The sequence below is a fragment of the Lathyrus oleraceus genome, chromosome 1 (assembly GCF_024323335.1).
Source record: "Lathyrus oleraceus cultivar Zhongwan6 chromosome 1, CAAS_Psat_ZW6_1.0, whole genome shotgun sequence".
Classification (NCBI taxonomy): domain Eukaryota; kingdom Viridiplantae; phylum Streptophyta; class Magnoliopsida; order Fabales; family Fabaceae; genus Lathyrus; species Lathyrus oleraceus.
In genome coordinates, this window is record NC_066579.1 from 256,897,046 (window position 1) to 256,914,742 (window position 17,697).

A 17,697-nucleotide genomic window follows, 5' to 3' on the forward strand; every position below is an offset into this window, starting at 1 on the left:
AGGTTTGTTCTTTTCTAGGGTTTCCTTATTACTCTCTTCCTTTTCCTTAGGTTCACTTTCCTCAGTTGATTTCTTAGGGTTTTGGTTTTCTATCCTTGGATTAGACGGTCCTTCCACTTCCGTTCCACTTCTTAATATAATTGCATGAGCTTGGCTTCTCGGATTAGGTTGGGGCTGTCCAGGGAATGTACCAGTTGGGGCAGCAGTGGGTGCTTGTTGTTGAGCTACTTGTGATATTTGTGTTTCCAGCATTTTGTTATGGGTAGCCAAGGCATCTACTTTGCTTGCTAGTTGTTTAAGTTGTTCGCCAGTGTGTACATTCTGGTTTAAGAAATCTTTATTGGTTTGTTGTTGGGAAGCTATAAAGTTTTCCATCATGATTTCCAAGTTGGATTTTCTAGGGGTATTATTGTTAGGCATGGATGGGTTCGGTTTCTGATATCCCGGAGGTATAGATGGGGCTTGATTTGGAGACTGTCCAGGTGCGTACAAAGCATTATTACTCTTATATGAAAAGTTTGGATGGTTCTTCCAATTTGGGTTATAGGTATTCGAATAGGGGCTTCCTTGAGCATAGTTTACTTGCTCTGCTTGGATTCCTGTCAAGAGTTGACAGTCCGTAGGAGTGTGGCCTTGGATTCCACAGACCTCGCAATTCTGAGTTATAGCAACCACGGCGGCTGGGGGTGATACGTTTAAACTTTCAATTTTCTGGACCAAAGCATCCACTTTTGCATTAATGTGATCAAGGTTACTTATCTCGTACATGCCAGTTTTCGTTTGAGGTTTTTCCACCGTTGTTCGTTCGGTTCCCCACTGATAGTGGTTTTGGGCCATGCTCTCGATAAGCTGGTAAGCATCAGCATAAGGTTTGTTCATTAATGCACCACCTGCAGCGGCGTCTATTGTTAACCTTGTGTTGTATAAGAGACCATTATAAAATGTATGAATTACTAACCAGTCTTCCAAACCATGGTGTGGGCAAAGTCTCATCATGTCTTTGTATCTTTCCCATGCTTCGAAAAGAGACTCGTTGTCTTTCTGTTTAAATCCGTTTATCTGGGCTCTTAACATAGCTGTTTTGCTTGGCGGAAAGTATCGGGCAAGAAAAACTTTCTTCAACTCGTTCCAGGTGGTGACTGAGTTGGAAGGGAGAGATTGAAGCCATCTTCTAGCGCTATCTCTTAATGAGAAAGGAAAAAGACGAAGTCGAATTGCCTCTGAAGTGACACCATTAGCTTTAACAGTATCAGCGTATTGAACAAATACGGATAAATGAAGGTTTGGATCCTCGGTAGGATTTCCAGAGAATTGGTTCTGTTGCACAGCCTGCAACAGCGAAGGTTTAAGTTCGAAGTTGTTTGCTTCGATTGCGGGCGGAGCAATACTTGAATGCGGCTCATCTTGCGATGGAGCGGCGTAATCTCTAAGAGCACGAGCTGGTTCTGCCATCTCGGGTGAAAGAAGAAGATCTTTGAGGTCAGGAAATTCGATAGGAGGGAGATTGTTTTCAGCACGGTATTCCCGAATTCGTCGTAAGACTCGGAGATACAGTTCGATATCGTTGATTCGTAAATAGAGCGGTTCGCCTTGTGAGCGAGTGCGTGGCATACAAATCAACGAAAGAAAGAATAGAAGAAAAAGAAACCTTAGTCTCTACAGCGTAACGGAAGAGTTACGATATCGATTAAATAAAAGTCCCCGGCAACGGCGCCAAAAACTTGATCGCTCAACTGTGTGAGTCGAGAATGGGATACAAACTGCAAGTGCACAGTTCTATCGCGTAGTTTTAAAAGATATCGATCCCACAGGGACTTATGAATCGATATACCGTTATCTAAGGTTACTACGTAAAGCTAAGGTGAAAAATGTTTGATTGTTTGGGGAAAAACTAAAAGCTAAACTAAGATCTAGATTAAATATTAATAAAACGGATATCGGTATGTAGTTCGTCAAAACTAGGGAATCAAGTCTTTGTCGGTTTCTTGGTTTTAAAATAAATCATTTCAGTTAACTTTATTGGTTAAAGGTTTTATCTCAAACTCTCGCTCTGTTGAATAAACCATGATTTTATATTAATGTAGCTGTCACTTATAATTAAGTCAAAAACCATATTTTGAAAGCAATAAAGTTGCAGAAACTCTTTTTAAGAAAATACTGACCGTTTTAAACACCCTTATCTCAAACTCTCGCTCTGTTGACTTAGGTTATATAATTAAATCCAAATGCTTAACTCTCGTCCTCACATTCAATCTTTAAAAATACTTTTTGGAAAAGGTCAGAATTTAATTAACTCTAAAACTTGCTCTCGCCCTGATCTAGAATTAATGCCTAACTTACACTGTCCAGTTAAAACCTCAAACTCTCGCTCTATTGATTTTAACTTCTTTATGTCCTTTACTTTTGTAAAAAATCTTGTTATTAAACCTGTAAGTTGAGACCGTAAAAAGATTGATTTTAATTTTAAGTTTAAATAGACCGACTCAGTCTTGATCCCTTATTCTGCTTACTTTACATACCGATATCTAGGCGAATTAGCCAGACATGCTAAATAAACAAGAATACATATCATGCATAAACAGACTCATTCCAGGCAGACAATATAAATAAATAATAAAACAAAACATTAAATAATGATTAAAGAACCTGAATGCGTAATACAATAGTCTTGAACACTCCACCATAAGCCGGTAGGATTTGTTCTTCGATTCTTCAATTAAACAATAAATTAAACCAAGGAAATAAAACTAGAATCTAACGTAAGGTTAGATCCGATAAGAAGTTGCACAATAGTTTCCGGTGTAGAAACTATTATGCGAAAAATATCTAAATGCTAAAAAGGGAAAGGTAAATTGCAAAGGAAAAAAAGAATGTAGAACTTGCAAAAGAAATAAATAAACAAGGTTAAGTTGCTGGAAAAGAAAATAAGCAAAAGCGTGAAAAGAAAGAAAATTGGCAAAGCTTCGGCAATGTGAGCGTGGAAAAACCGAGGAACCCTTTTAGGTTTTAGAGATAGCTATTTATATTGGTGCTGGTAACTGCTTTTCGTTTCCCAAGGTCTTCAACGTGGCTAAATGCACGGCGTGGATATAGGACACAAACTCCTCAACGTCTCTTCAAGTCTTCTGAGGGCGTTACTTGCGCCAAAAAGGTAGTGGAATGGTGTGACGCTCGTCACACCATGTGTGACGTCCGTCACAAGGCTGTTTTGCGTGACGCTCGTCACGCACCCTGTGACGTCCGTCACAGGCACAGCATTGGTGACTTGTGCGCTTTGGGCTGGGCTTTGGCATTTGGTTCCTTTTCTCTCCTTTTTGCACCTCCTTTTCTTCCATTTTCACTTGTTCTTCAAAATAGACTACCTGCGACAAATAGGAAGAAAATACCACGTAATATCTCATAAGATGCAGTAAACCGAAATAAATAGTCATAGAATTTAATGGAATTAAGTCCTAAAATATAAAATAATTTCGTGTTATCACATTGGTTCATGATCTCCATGGAATGTACTACATGTTAGTGTGTTTGATTGTGATTTCTGGGAGAATTTTCTGGAATTGGTATGAACACCGTGCACTGTTCATTGGTTGCGTGAGGAAGAAGATGAAGATCATCTTTCAGCCACGGTTTTGATCCTTTGGCCATGCTTTGCCTGCATTTGCATGTGTTAGCTTAGGGCCTGTTTCTGATTGGTTCATGCATTGCCTTGTTTGCATGTTGATTGGCTCACATTTGTTTGACTTGCACACATCAGCTTTGACCGTGCCACCTCAATTAGTGAAACGGTGCATTTTGCACCTTGGCGCGTTTCACATTTGAACTCACACTGAGTTCGATTCCCAGCGATGGGAATTATTTCAAATGCTTCACACTTTTTCCTTTTCCCTCCATAATCATGCTATGTGCCTCATGTGTTTTTTTTTATTTTTCTTCCAACTTTAAAAAATCATAACAATTTGAAAATTGATCCAAAAAATCCCTGGTTTTTTGCATAATGATTCGTGAGATGTCTACTTTCGGATGATCATGATTTTACAAGTTGTGCCTGGCTGAAAAATTGAGTTGTGCTAGGATGATTGGATACATATGCTTGTTTGACCTTGCCTTGCTTATCCTATCATGAAATGCTTGTTTCTTATCCAATGAATGTGAAAGTTTGCATGGTGAAACTACACACATTGCTTGACAATTTGGTTTTGGTTTGGTATTTTTCCTGCGCATCATCTCTGTTTTATGCTTGTGCTAAGTTGGCGTGACAATTTGTGTCACACCTTTTCTTGTCCAACTTGTGCCATGTGATTTCCATACCAAATGATGTCCAATGCCTCTGATTTTTTGTATGTTGATCATGTTACATGTCTTGAATGAGCATGATTTTTTCCAGATTTATTTGAATCATTTCTGTTTTGATTTGAATTTTTCATTCACGTTGATCACATATGAGCTTTGAAATTTCCTTGAACTTCTTTTGATCATGAAATACTTTTGGTTAATGATTTTGATGTGAGACCTTTTGGAATGTGTCAAGATGTGATTGAAGTTGATTCATGTTAAATTTCAGATCCTGTTTTAAATTTTTTCTTCATCTTTGACCCTAGGCTTTGACCTAGTGGTTTGTGGCTTATGTTTGAGCTTTGATTTCAGGTTAAGCATTCAAGTCCCATAATTGGTGATGCTTCATGATGTGAATATTGATATTTGCTTGTGATTACTAACATTGTGTGTTTTGTAGGTTGATGCTCACTCATTGGTGTTTGCCTTTGGCTTACACCTTTTGTACATTGAGATCATCTGTTGCTTATTGACTGTTGTTTGATTGTCTGAGTATTGTACGTATTTGTTTAGTGTTTCCACAGGTACATAAGTTGCTTTAAGTTCATTGTGAACTTTACTTTGCTTGGTTGCTTAACCACTTAGGTATAATTTCTAATCTTCATGTAGTCTGGAAGACCTACTGTTATTGGTAGGCACCTGTCTGAAGTCCTCCTTAAGAGGCAATGCTTGTGATTGTTTAATTTGTGTGCCAAGCAGGAAAAGTCCTCTTATGAGGCAATTGGCAGATAAAAGAGATGTGTAATCCATCTCCTGCTACTCAGTGTGTCATCCACTTTGCTCACACCATGTGTTGAGGCATTGTGGATAATAACCCAAGATCTTATAGAGTCAAATCATTTGTGGAGAAGAGTTCCAACTTTCTGAACTCCCACACTTTCTATTGTTTAAAGCTCTCTCTGACCAGGGATAAGAGCTATGAGGCACACCCCTCATCTCCATTTCATCTGCTTCACCCTAACTCTCAATGTTAGGGTTAAGAGCACAAAATATCCCATTCCAGTTGGCTGTAAAGCCTAACCTTGCTTGAGCCTAATTGATTGTATATAGTGTGTGCTAACTGACTTGATTGTCTGCTTACTTGATTCATTTGTGCATATTTGCTTGAGTGTGCCTTTGTGCATTTATCATCATCATTTGTATATCATTTCATAAGCTTGGCTTTGTAGCATTTTACTTTGTCCATGGAGGAGACAAGCATAAGTCCATTACTTGGCAGTTGTTCCTATGATATGGTGGGAGATTGGTATAAGTCCATTGATTGGCTTTCGGTATCCATTTTTGTTTTAGGAGATTGGTATAAGTCCATTGATTGGCATCCGGTATCCATTTTATTTTGTGAGATTAGTGTAAGTCCATTGATTGGCATCTAGTATCATTGTTTCTTTGTTTTAGGAGATTGGTATAAGTCCATTGATTGGCATCCGGTATCCAGTTTTGTTTTGTGAGATTGGTATAAGTCCATTGATTGGCATCCGGTATCCATTTGCTTTGCTCATTTGCTTATTTGCTTGTTGCCTTATTCCAAAGGAATCACTTGAATCATCTACATATGATTTCAAGAGGTGAACATCTAAGAAGTTTTACCTTCCTCACCCCTCCCACCTTGTGTTTCTTTAAACCTCCATTTGCATGTTAATCCAAACTGGAAAATTATTGTGCAAACATTCTAATCTCTTTTCAAATTAGAAACCTAGGCTTTAAGCCTTTGATTTTTCAAACTCCATTTCATAATACTTCTATGAATTGAATTCTAATCATCCCTTGACCACTTTTGTGAATAATCCTAATTGGTTAATTCCACTCATTCAATCGTTTTATGGCTTTGTCCATTCTTGATAAGTTTCCAAGCATTAGCCATAGGTTTGATTTATCCTAGTTGGTTGATGATAATCTCACCTTTTGTCCTTAGTGATTGAATTGTAAGACTTCCTTGCTTATTATAGGGTTAACCCCTCACTAGCAAGTTGAAGCTTTTCTCACATGGTGGACTTGTTGTTTGTATAAGGTTGAGTTTTCTCCCGTGGATAACGAAAGACCTTAGGGCTTTTGTTTTAAAATCAATCCACTCATATTTTGGAAATCTTTTAGCCGAACTACGGCGTTTTGATCCTTACCTTCCATGGAAAGGTACGTAGGCAACGGGTTCATCCGTTCAAACACAAAAATAATAACTTGTATATTCTTTTCTCATCCCTTCAATCCATGTTTGCACAATAAATATTTCATAAACAAATAACATTTCATACAACAAGTTGTGAAAAGGGCTCCCTAGGAGTACCTAGGACGTTTTAGGTGTTGATCAGTGCATTTTGATGCACGTTCTTTCATGTTTGTACTCAAGCATTTCTTTGGTTTGCTTTGATTATTTTTATGTTTTAATGTGTTTTCATAATTTATGTTATTTTTGCACTTATTTAATTTTCGTATTTAATTTTCAGCATTAGCAGCTTTCGCGAGAAAAATCATATCTTGTGCTAGGAGTATCGGATTGAGACGTGCTACCAGTCGATGGAAAGCTAAGAAAAAGATCTACAACTTTTGTTCAGAAGTCGAGAGCTGAATCGGACTGTAGCAGGGCCAGAAAGTCTGTTGAAGTTGCAGAATTTTATTTGTATTTTTGTTGGGTCATTTGTAGTGGGCTGGGTCGACCCAGTTGAGTTGTAAAACGGGTCTTTGTTTTCCCCTAGGTCTAGCAGTCGTACACCATTGGGGACTATTCACGAAATACTGGAAAGATTTGGAAGAATTCTCATGAAGAACTAATCGATCCAAACAATTTGCTGTATTCGGGTTCCGATACCTTGAGATTTTAGTAATTCTTATTCAGGTTTTTTATTCCTTTCAATATTAATCTATGTATTTTGTTTGCTTAATCCGATTTACATATGTTATATTGATTTAATTCGATTGATTGTGTGATCCTAACTATAGTCACGATTTCGTTTGCTTAATTCGTTATCGAGTCCGTTTAATTCATGTTTGCTTAATTCATGAAACTTAATCCCGTTTGCTTAATTCGGATAATAGGAACATACAATTTATACGATCAATTGCGCTTGTCAGTTGAAATTATAATCGAATAGGAATAGTTAATCTGCGGTTGGAATTACGATAGTCGATGATAGGCAAAAACCGAATCAGTAAATTGTTGCTACAGCTTATTTCAATAATCACTTATTTTAATCTATTTTTTTTATTGAATCTTAAACCAACCAAAACCCCATTAATCGTTACTATCATTGGTTAATTCATTCAAGAATCCTTGTGAGAACGATAATCCGAGTCAATTTGTCGCTAACTACGTTTTGTAAAAAATACTCGTTTTTGATCCGCGCGCGACAGCGGATCAAATTGGCGCCGTTGTCGGGGACTCTTGTTTCTTTTAATCGTTTTTAGAGTCATAGGTTTAGTGTCTAAGCGTATAGGTCCTAGTTTCCTCGCAGTTTCGTCCAACTTGCGTATTGGTGTTTTTGCGGTTTGGGATAAAAAAAATAATCTGTTTTTAAACAAATTGTCTCAGATTATTCCGATTTTTTGTCGATTCATTAGGAAAAAATCAGTAATCAAAAGCCTCTATTTATGGAATAAATAGTGGATGCCGCCTAAAAAACCGAAATTCCTTATTTTTCTATTTTGTATGATTTATTTTCTGTTTTGATAGTTTTAAAAAAATCTGAAAAAAATCTTAAAATTCTTAATTGACTTCATTAGATTCATTTCGGTGTTAGTTTATTTTTCTAAATTTATTTTAATCGTTTTCCTTCATTGTGTTTGTTTTTGACTATGGCTGACCAAAGAACTTTAAGGCAGTTAGCTGTCCCTGATGTGAATTATAATGACATGTGTATTGAATATCCTGAAGCTGACACTCCTTTTGAATTGAAATCTGGTTTAATATACTTGTTTCCAAGGTTTAGTGGTCTTGCAGGTGAGGATCCGCATGAGCATCTGAAAGAATTTGAGGTTGTGTGCTCTGCACCTTCTGGACCTTCACTAGAAGATATTGTCAAACAAATGGCTGCAAATAATCTCCAGTTTCAACAACAAGTAGATTCTACTTTAAAGACTTTGCAAACACAGATTGGGCAGCTTGCCATTTTGGTGAATGCCATGCAGAAAGCTCAAGGATCAAACCAACAACCCTTGGAAGAACATTCTGTTTTTCAAATAGATTTGATTTCTGAAATTGTTGATGATACTTGTAGTGATTTGTTTGCATCTGATTTTGCATCATTGTCTGGTTTTGATGATGTTTATTCTTGTAATATTTGTACTGAAACTGAAATTTGCTTTGTTTGTGCTGAAATTGAGGCTGCCTTGCAAGTTGATATTCTTACTGCAGATGAGGTTGCAAATAAAGTTGTTCATGTAGATAAAGCTCTTGACATCCCGGCTGCCCCAAACACTCCTTCTATTGAGCAACCACCTTCCCTCGAGCTGAAGCAACTTCCTGAAAATATGAAATATGCTTATTTAGAGATGAATGAAAAACTACCGGCTATAATTTCTTCTAACCTTGATTTCGATCAAGAAAATAAGCTTTTGCAGATTTTAAGGAAGCATAAAAAGGCATTTGGTTGGACATTGGCTGACATTCCAGATCAGATCACCTTCACGTGTCGATTTGACATTTTTACTTTTAGAAGATTCTTTGATCCTGGAATAAAAGGCGAAGATACTAATAAAAATTTCAAGTTCAATGGACATTACCCAAAGCTATTCCATGACAGCCCCACTTTGGAAGAAAAAAATGTAGAATATATCTCTTTGGGAAAGGCTGCTTATGTGATCACCTATCCTCCTTGACTACTCGGGTGTGTTCTTTCCTCTCTCTTCTCTCTCTTATTTTATGTTTGTTTCTTTCATTGAGGACAATGCGTATTTTAAGTGTGGGGGAAGGAATACTTTATTTTCTTTGTTTTTGTTCTTTGTTTTGTTTTGTTTTTGTTTTCTTTCTAAAAAAATTGCATTTTGTTGAAAGTTTTAGGCTATAGAATAATTTGAGGTTGGTTTGTAGAGACTTGGGAAAAGTTCACAAGATTGGTATTGTTTTAACACCGTAAGTCTCCTGCATAGGGAAATTGAGTTGAATTTTTATTATGTTTTAACCTTACATTCTCATCCTCTGATAGCTCTTGAGTAGTTTATTTCAGCAGTCAGCACCATCTCACACACACTCTACGCAGGGAAGCCGATGAATATAAGTGAGTGTTCCGAAAAGAAAAAAAAAGAGAAAGAAAAGAGAATGCACCTTCTAAGTTTGGTGACCTTCACCCGGTCACTTAACCCAACGGATATAGAACCTTCAAAAAAAAATGAAAATAAGACTTTTTTGGAGTTGGTTCAGCGGGTTCTGGTGCTGAACTTGGTAGGGCGGATTACGGTCCGATCCCCCGCAACTACAATTGAGTAAGCAAAGGGTTATGCCACTTAAGTACCAGAACCCCGTGCAGAAAAGAATCAGAGTCACTAACCGGTCGCCTTGCTATGAGTGTGTGGAGATAACGGGCTTAATGTGATTGCGCCTGAATGAAAAAGAGCCAAAGAAAGATGAGTAAGTTAGGTTTTAATATAATAATATGATTCGAGTTGATTTGTGTATTCAGGAGGTTTATGTTTGCATAACTATGGATTAGTGTTCTTACAATGTCCTTAGTGTGCAAGATTAGTATCTATCGAAGCAAACTTAACCGAAGATGACTTGTAGCCTAGAATGAGTAATCGTTGATGTGTCTGTGTTTTGTTTTATTTTTCATTTTGCTCGGAGTGCAAAAGTTCAAGTGTGGGAGAATTTGATCAGTGCATTTTGATGCACGTTCTTTCATGTTTGTACTCAAGCATTTCTTTGGTTCGCTTTGATTATTTTTATGTTTTAATGTGTTTTCATAATTTATGTTATTTTTGCACTTATTTAATTTTCGTATTTAATTTTCAGCATTAGCAGCTTTCGCGAGAAAAATCATATCTTGTGCTAGGAGTATCGGATTGAGACGTGCTACCAGTCGATGGAAAGCTAAGAAAAAGATCTACAACTTTTGTTCAGAAGTCGAGAGCTGAATCGGACTGTAGCAGGGCCAGAAAGTCTGTTGAAGTTGCAGAATTTTATTTGTATTTTTGTTGGGTCATTTGTAGTGGGCTGGGTCGACCCAGTTGAGTTGTAAAACGGGTCTTTGTTTTCCCCTAGGTCTAGCAGTCGTACACCATTGGGGACTATTCACGAAATACTGGAAAGATTTGGAAGAATTATCATGAAGAACTAATCGATCCAAACAATTTGCTGTATTCGGGTTCCGATACCTTGAGATTTTAGTAATTCTTATTCAGGTTTTTTATTCCTTTCAATATTAATCTATGTATTTTGTTTGCTTAATCCGATTTACATATGTTATATTGATTTAATTCGATTGATTGTGTGATCCTAACTATAGTCACGATTTCGTTTGCTTAATTCGTTATCGAGTCCGTTTAATTCATGTTTGCTTAATTCATGAAACTTAATCCCGTTTGCTTAATTCGGATAATAGGAACATACAATTTATACGATCAATTGCGCTTGTCAGTTGATATTATAATCGAATAGGAATAGTTAATCTGCGGTTGGAATTACGATAGTCGATGATAGGCAAAAACCGAATCAGTAAATTGTTGCTACAGCTTATTTCAATAATCACTTATTTTAATCTATTTTTTTTAATTGAATCTTAAACCAACCAAAACCCCATTAATCGTTACTATCATTGGTTAATTCATTCAAGAATCCTTGTGAGAACGATAATCCGAGTCAATTTGTCGCTAACTACGTTTTGTAAAAAATACCCGTTTTTGATCCGCGCGCGACAGCGGATCAAATTGGCGCCGTTGTCGGGGACTCTTGTTTCTTTTAATCGTTTTTAGAGTCATAGGTTTAGTGTCTAAGCGTATAGGTCCTAGTTTCCTCGCAGTTTCGTCCAACTTGCGTATTGGTGTTTTTGCGGTTTGGGATAAAAAAAAATAATCTGTTTTTAAACAAATTGTCTCAGATTATTCCGATTTTTTGTCGATTCATTAGGAAAAAATCAGTAATCAAAAGCCTCTATTTATGGAATAAATAGTGGATGCCGCCTAAAAAACCGAAATTCCTTATTTTTCTATTTTGTATGATTTATTTTCTGTTTTGATAGTTTTAAAAAAATCTGAAAAAAATCTTAAAATTCTTAATTGACTTCATTAGATTCATTTCGGTGTTAGTTTATTTTTCTAAATTTATTTTAATCGTTTTCCTTCATTGTGTTTGTTTTTGACTATGGCTGACCAAAGAACTTTAAGGCAGTTAGCTGTCCCTGATGTGAATTATAATGACATGTGTATTGAATATCCTGAAGCTGACACTCCTTTTGAATTGAAATCTGGTTTAATATACTTGTTTCCAAGGTTTAGTGGTCTTGCAGGTGAGGATCCGCATGAGCATCTGAAAGAATTTGAGGTTGTGTGCTCTGCACCTTCTGGACCTTCACTAGAAGATATTGTCAAACAAATGGCTGCAAATAATCTCCAGTTTCAACAACAAGTAGATTCTACTTTAAAGACTTTGCAAACACAGATTGGGCAGCTTGCCATTTTGGTGAATGCCATGCAGAAAGCTCAAGGATCAAACCAACAACCCTTGGAAGAACATTCTGTTTTTCAAATAGATTTGATTTCTGAAATTGTTGATGATACTTGTAGTGATTTGTTTGCATCTGATTTTGCATCATTGTCTGGTTTTGATGATGTTTATTCTTGTAATATTTGTACTGAAACTGAAATTTGCTTTGTTTGTGCTGAAATTGAGGCTGCCTTGCAAGTTGATATTCTTACTGCAGATGAGGTTGCAAATAAAGTTGTTCATGTAGATAAAGCTCTTGACATCCCGGCTGCCCCAAACACTCCTTCTATTGAGCAACCACCTTCCCTCGAGCTGAAGCAACTTCCTGAAAATATGAAATATGCTTATTTAGAGATGAATGAAAAACTACCGGCTATAATTTCTTCTAACCTTGATTTCGATCAAGAAAATAAGCTTTTGCAGATTTTAAGGAAGCATAAAAAGGCATTTGGTTGGACATTGGCTGACATTCCAGATCAGATCACCTTCACGTGTCGATTTGACATTTTTACTTTTAGAAGATTCTTTGATCCTGGAATAAAAGGCGAAGATACTAATAAAAATTTCAAGTTCAATGGACATTACCCAAAGCTATTCCATGACAGCCCCACTTTGGAAGAAAAAAATGTAGAATATATCTCTTTGGGAAAGGCTGCTTATGTGATCACCTATCCTCCTTGACTACTCGGGTGTGTTCTTTCCTCTCTCTTCTCTCTCTTATTTTATGTTTGTTTCTTTCATTGAGGACAATGCATATTTTAAGTGTGGGGGAAGGAATACTTTATTTTCTTTGTTTTTGTTCTTTGTTTTGTTTTGTTTTTGTTTTCTTTCTAAAAAAATTGCATTTTGTTGAAAGTTTTAGGCTATAGAATAATTTGAGGTTGGTTTGTAGAGACTTGGGAAAAGTTCACAAGATTGGTATTGTTTTAACACCGTAAGTCTCCTGCATAGGGAAATTGAGTTGAATTTTTATTATGTTTTAACCTTACATTCTCATCCTCTGATAGCTCTTGAGTAGTTTATTTCAGCAGTCAGCACCATCTCACACACACTCTACGCAGGGAAGCCGATGAATATAAGTGAGTGTTCCGAAAAGAAAAAAAAAGAGAAAGAAAAGAGAATGCACCTTCTAAGTTTGGTGACCTTCACCCGGTCACTTAACCCAACGGATATAGAACCTTCAAAAAAAAATGAAAATAAGACTTTTTTGGAGTTGGTTCAGCGGGTTCTGGTGCTGAACTTGGTAGGGCGGATTACGGTCCGATCCCCCGCAACTACAATTGAGTAAGCAAAGGGTTATGCCACTTAAGTACCAGAACCCCGTGCAGAAAAGGATCAGAGTCACTAACCGGTCGCCTTGCTATGAGTGTGTGGAGATAACGGGCTTAATGTGATTGCGCCTGAATGAAAAAGAGCCAAAGAAAGATGAGTAAGTTAGGTTTTAATATAATAACATGATTCGAGTTGATTTGTGTATTCAGGAGGTTTATGTTTGCATAACTATGGATTAGTGTTCTTACAATGTCCTTAGTGTGCAAGATTAGTATCTATCGAAGCAAACTTAACCGAAGATGACTTGTAGCCTAGAATGAGTAATCGTTGATGTGTCTGTGTTTTGTTTTATTTTTCATTTTGCTCGGAGTGCAAAAGTTCAAGTGTGGGAGAATTTGATCAGTGCATTTTGATGCACGTTCTTTCATGTTTGTACTCAAGCATTTCTTTGGTTCGCTTTGATTATTTTTATGTTTTAATGTGTTTTCATAATTTATGTTATTTTTGCACTTATTTAATTTTCGTATTTAATTTTCAGCATTAGCAGCTTTCGCGAGAAAAATCATATCTTGTGCTAGGAGTATCGGATTGAGACGTGCTACCAGTCGATGGAAAGCTAAGAAAAAGATCTACAACTTTTGTTCAGAAGTCGAGAGCTGAATCGGACTGTAGCAGGGCCAGAAAGTCTGTTGAAGTTGCAGAATTTTATTTGTATTTTTGTTGGGTCATTTGTAGTGGGCTGGGTCGACCCAGTTGAGTTGTAAAACGGGTCTTTGTTTTCCCCTAGGTCTAGCAGTCGTACACCATTGGGGACTATTCACGAAATACTGGAAAGATTTGGAAGAATTATCATGAAGAACTAATCGATCCAAACAATTTGCTGTATTCGGGTTCCGATACCTTGAGATTTTAGTAATTCTTATTCAGGTTTTTTATTCCTTTCAATATTAATCTATGTATTTTGTTTGCTTAATCCGATTTACATATGTTATATTGATTTAATTCGATTGATTGTGTGATCCTAACTATAGTCACGATTTCGTTTGCTTAATTCGTTATCGAGTCCGTTTAATTCATGTTTGCTTAATTCATGAAACTTAATCCCGTTTGCTTAATTCGGATAATAGGAACATACAATTTATACGATCAATTGCGCTTGTCAGTTGATATTATAATCGAATAGGAATAGTTAATCTGCGGTTGGAATTACGATAGTCGATGATAGGCAAAAACCGAATCAGTAAATTGTTGCTACAGCTTATTTCAATAATCACTTATTTTAATCTATTTTTTTTAATTGAATCTTAAACCAACCAAAACCCCATTAATCGTTACTATCATTGGTTAATTCATTCAAGAATCCTTGTGAGAACGATAATCCGAGTCAATTTGTCGCTAACTACGTTTTGTAAAAAATACTCGTTTTTGATCCGCGCGCGACAGCGGATCAAATTGGCGCCGTTGTCGGGGACTCTTGTTTCTTTTAATCGTTTTTAGAGTCATAGGTTTAGTGTCTAAGCGTATAGGTCCTAGTTTCCTCGCAGTTTCGTCCAACTTGCGTATTGGTGTTTTTGCGGTTTGGGATAAAAAAAATAATCTGTTTTTAAACAAATTGTCTCAGATTATTCCGATTTTTTGTCGATTCATTAGGAAAAAATCAGTAATCAAAAGCCTCTATTTATGGAATAAATAGTGGATGCCGCCTAAAAAACCGAAATTCCTTATTTTTCTATTTTGTATGATTTATTTTCTGTTTTGATAGTTTTAAAAAAATCTGAAAAAAATCTTAAAATTCTTAATTGACTTCATTAGATTCATTTCGGTGTTAGTTTATTTTTCTAAATTTATTTTAATCGTTTTCCTTCATTGTGTTTGTTTTTGACTATGGCTGACCAAAGAACTTTAAGGCAGTTAGCTGTCCCTGATGTGAATTATAATGACATGTGTATTGAATATCCTGAAGCTGACACTCCTTTTGAATTGAAATCTGGTTTAATATACTTGTTTCCAAGGTTTAGTGGTCTTGCAGGTGAGGATCCGCATGAGCATCTGAAAGAATTTGAGGTTGTGTGCTCTGCACCTTCTGGACCTTCACTAGAAGATATTGTCAAACAAATGGCTGCAAATAATCTCCAGTTTCAACAACAAGTAGATTCTACTTTAAAGACTTTGCAAACACAGATTGGGCAGCTTGCCATTTTGGTGAATGCCATGCAGAAAGCTCAAGGATCAAACCAACAACCCTTGGAAGAACATTCTGTTTTTCAAATAGATTTGATTTCTGAAATTGTTGATGATACTTGTAGTGATTTGTTTGCATCTGATTTTGCATCATTGTCTGGTTTTGATGATGTTTATTCTTGTAATATTTGTACTGAAACTGAAATTTGCTTTGTTTGTGCTGAAATTGAGGCTGCCTTGCAAGTTGATATTCTTACTGCAGATGAGGTTGCAAATAAAGTTGTTCATGTAGATAAAGCTCTTGACATCCCGGCTGCCCCAAACACTCCTTCTATTGAGCAACCACCTTCCCTCGAGCTGAAGCAACTTCCTGAAAATATGAAATATGCTTATTTAGAGATGAATGAAAAACTACCGGCTATAATTTCTTCTAACCTTGATTTCGATCAAGAAAATAAGCTTTTGCAGATTTTAAGGAAGCATAAAAAGGCATTTGGTTGGACATTGGCTGACATTCCAGATCAGATCACCTTCACGTGTCGATTTGACATTTTTACTTTTAGAAGATTCTTTGATCCTGGAATAAAAGGCGAAGATACTAATAAAAATTTCAAGTTCAATGGACATTACCCAAAGCTATTCCATGACAGCCCCACTTTGGAAGAAAAAAATGTAGAATATATCTCTTTGGGAAAGGCTGCTTATGTGATCACCTATCCTCCTTGACTACTCGGGTGTGTTCTTTCCTCTCTCTTCTCTCTCTTATTTTATGTTTGTTTCTTTCATTGAGGACAATGCGTATTTTAAGTGTGGGGGAAGGAATACTTTATTTTCTTTGTTTTTGTTCTTTGTTTTGTTTTGTTTTTGTTTTCTTTCTAAAAAAATTGCATTTTGTTGAAAGTTTTAGGCTATAGAATAATTTGAGGTTGGTTTGTAGAGACTTGGGAAAAGTTCACAAGATTGGTATTGTTTTAACACCGTAAGTCTCCTGCATAGGGAAATTGAGTTGAATTTTTATTATGTTTTAACCTTACATTCTCATCCTCTGATAGCTCTTGAGTAGTTTATTTCAGCAGTCAGCACCATCTCACACACACTCTACGCAGGGAAGCCGATGAATATAAGTGAGTGTTCCGAAAAGAAAAAAAAAGAGAAAGAAAAGAGAATGCACCTTCTAAGTTTGGTGACCTTCACCCGGTCACTTAACCCAACGGATATAGAACCTTCAAAAAAAAATGAAAATAAGACTTTTTTGGAGTTGGTTCAGCGGGTTCTGGTGCTGAACTTGGTAGGGCGGATTACGGTCCGATCCCCCGCAACTACAATTGAGTAAGCAAAGGGTTATGCCACTTAAGTACCAGAACCCCGTGCAGAAAAGGATCAGAGTCACTAACCGGTCGCCTTGCTATGAGTGTGTGGAGATAACGGGCTTAATGTGATTGCGCCTGAATGAAAAAGAGCCAAAGAAAGATGAGTAAGTTAGGTTTTAATATAATAACATGATTCGAGTTGATTTGTGTATTCAGGAGGTTTATGTTTGCATAACTATGGATTAGTGTTCTTACAATGTCCTTAGTGTGCAAGATTAGTATCTATCGAAGCAAACTTAACCGAAGATGACTTGTAGCCTAGAATGAGTAATCGTTGATGTGTCTGTGTTTTGTTTTATTTTTCATTTTGCTCGGAGTGCAAAAGTTCAAGTGTGGGAGAATTTGATCAGTGCATTTTGATGCACGTTCTTTCATGTTTGTACTCAAGCATTTCTTTGGTTCGCTTTGATTATTTTTATGTTTTAATGTGTTTTCATAATTTATGTTATTTTTGCACTTATTTAATTTTCGTATTTAATTTTCAGCATTAGCAGCTTTCGCGAGAAAAATCATATCTTGTGCTAGGAGTATCGGATTGAGACGTGCTACCAGTCGATGGAAAGCTAAGAAAAAGATCTACAACTTTTGTTCAGAAGTCGAGAGCTGAATCGGACTGTAGCAGGGCCAGAAAGTCTGTTGAAGTTGCAGAATTTTATTTGTATTTTTGTTGGGTCATTTGTAGTGGGCTGGGTCGACCCAGTTGAGTTGTAAAACGGGTCTTTGTTTTCCCCTAGGTCTAGCAGTCGTACACCATTGGGGACTATTCACGAAATACTGGAAAGATTTGGAAGAATTCTCATGAAGAACTAATCGATCCAAACAATTTGCTGTATTCGGGTTCCGATACCTTGAGATTTTAGTAATTCTTATTCAGGTTTTTTATTCCTTTCAATATTAATCTATGTATTTTGTTTG

The 17,697-nt window shown here is 36.5% G+C and overlaps 1 pseudogene; it reads left to right on the top strand.

Moving 5' to 3' along the window:
* The first annotated feature begins 967 nt into the window (after positions 1 to 967).
* Positions 968 to 1,067, top strand: LOC127116444 (uncharacterized; annotated as a pseudogene).
* Positions 1,068 to 17,697: the final 16,630 nt, after the last annotated feature.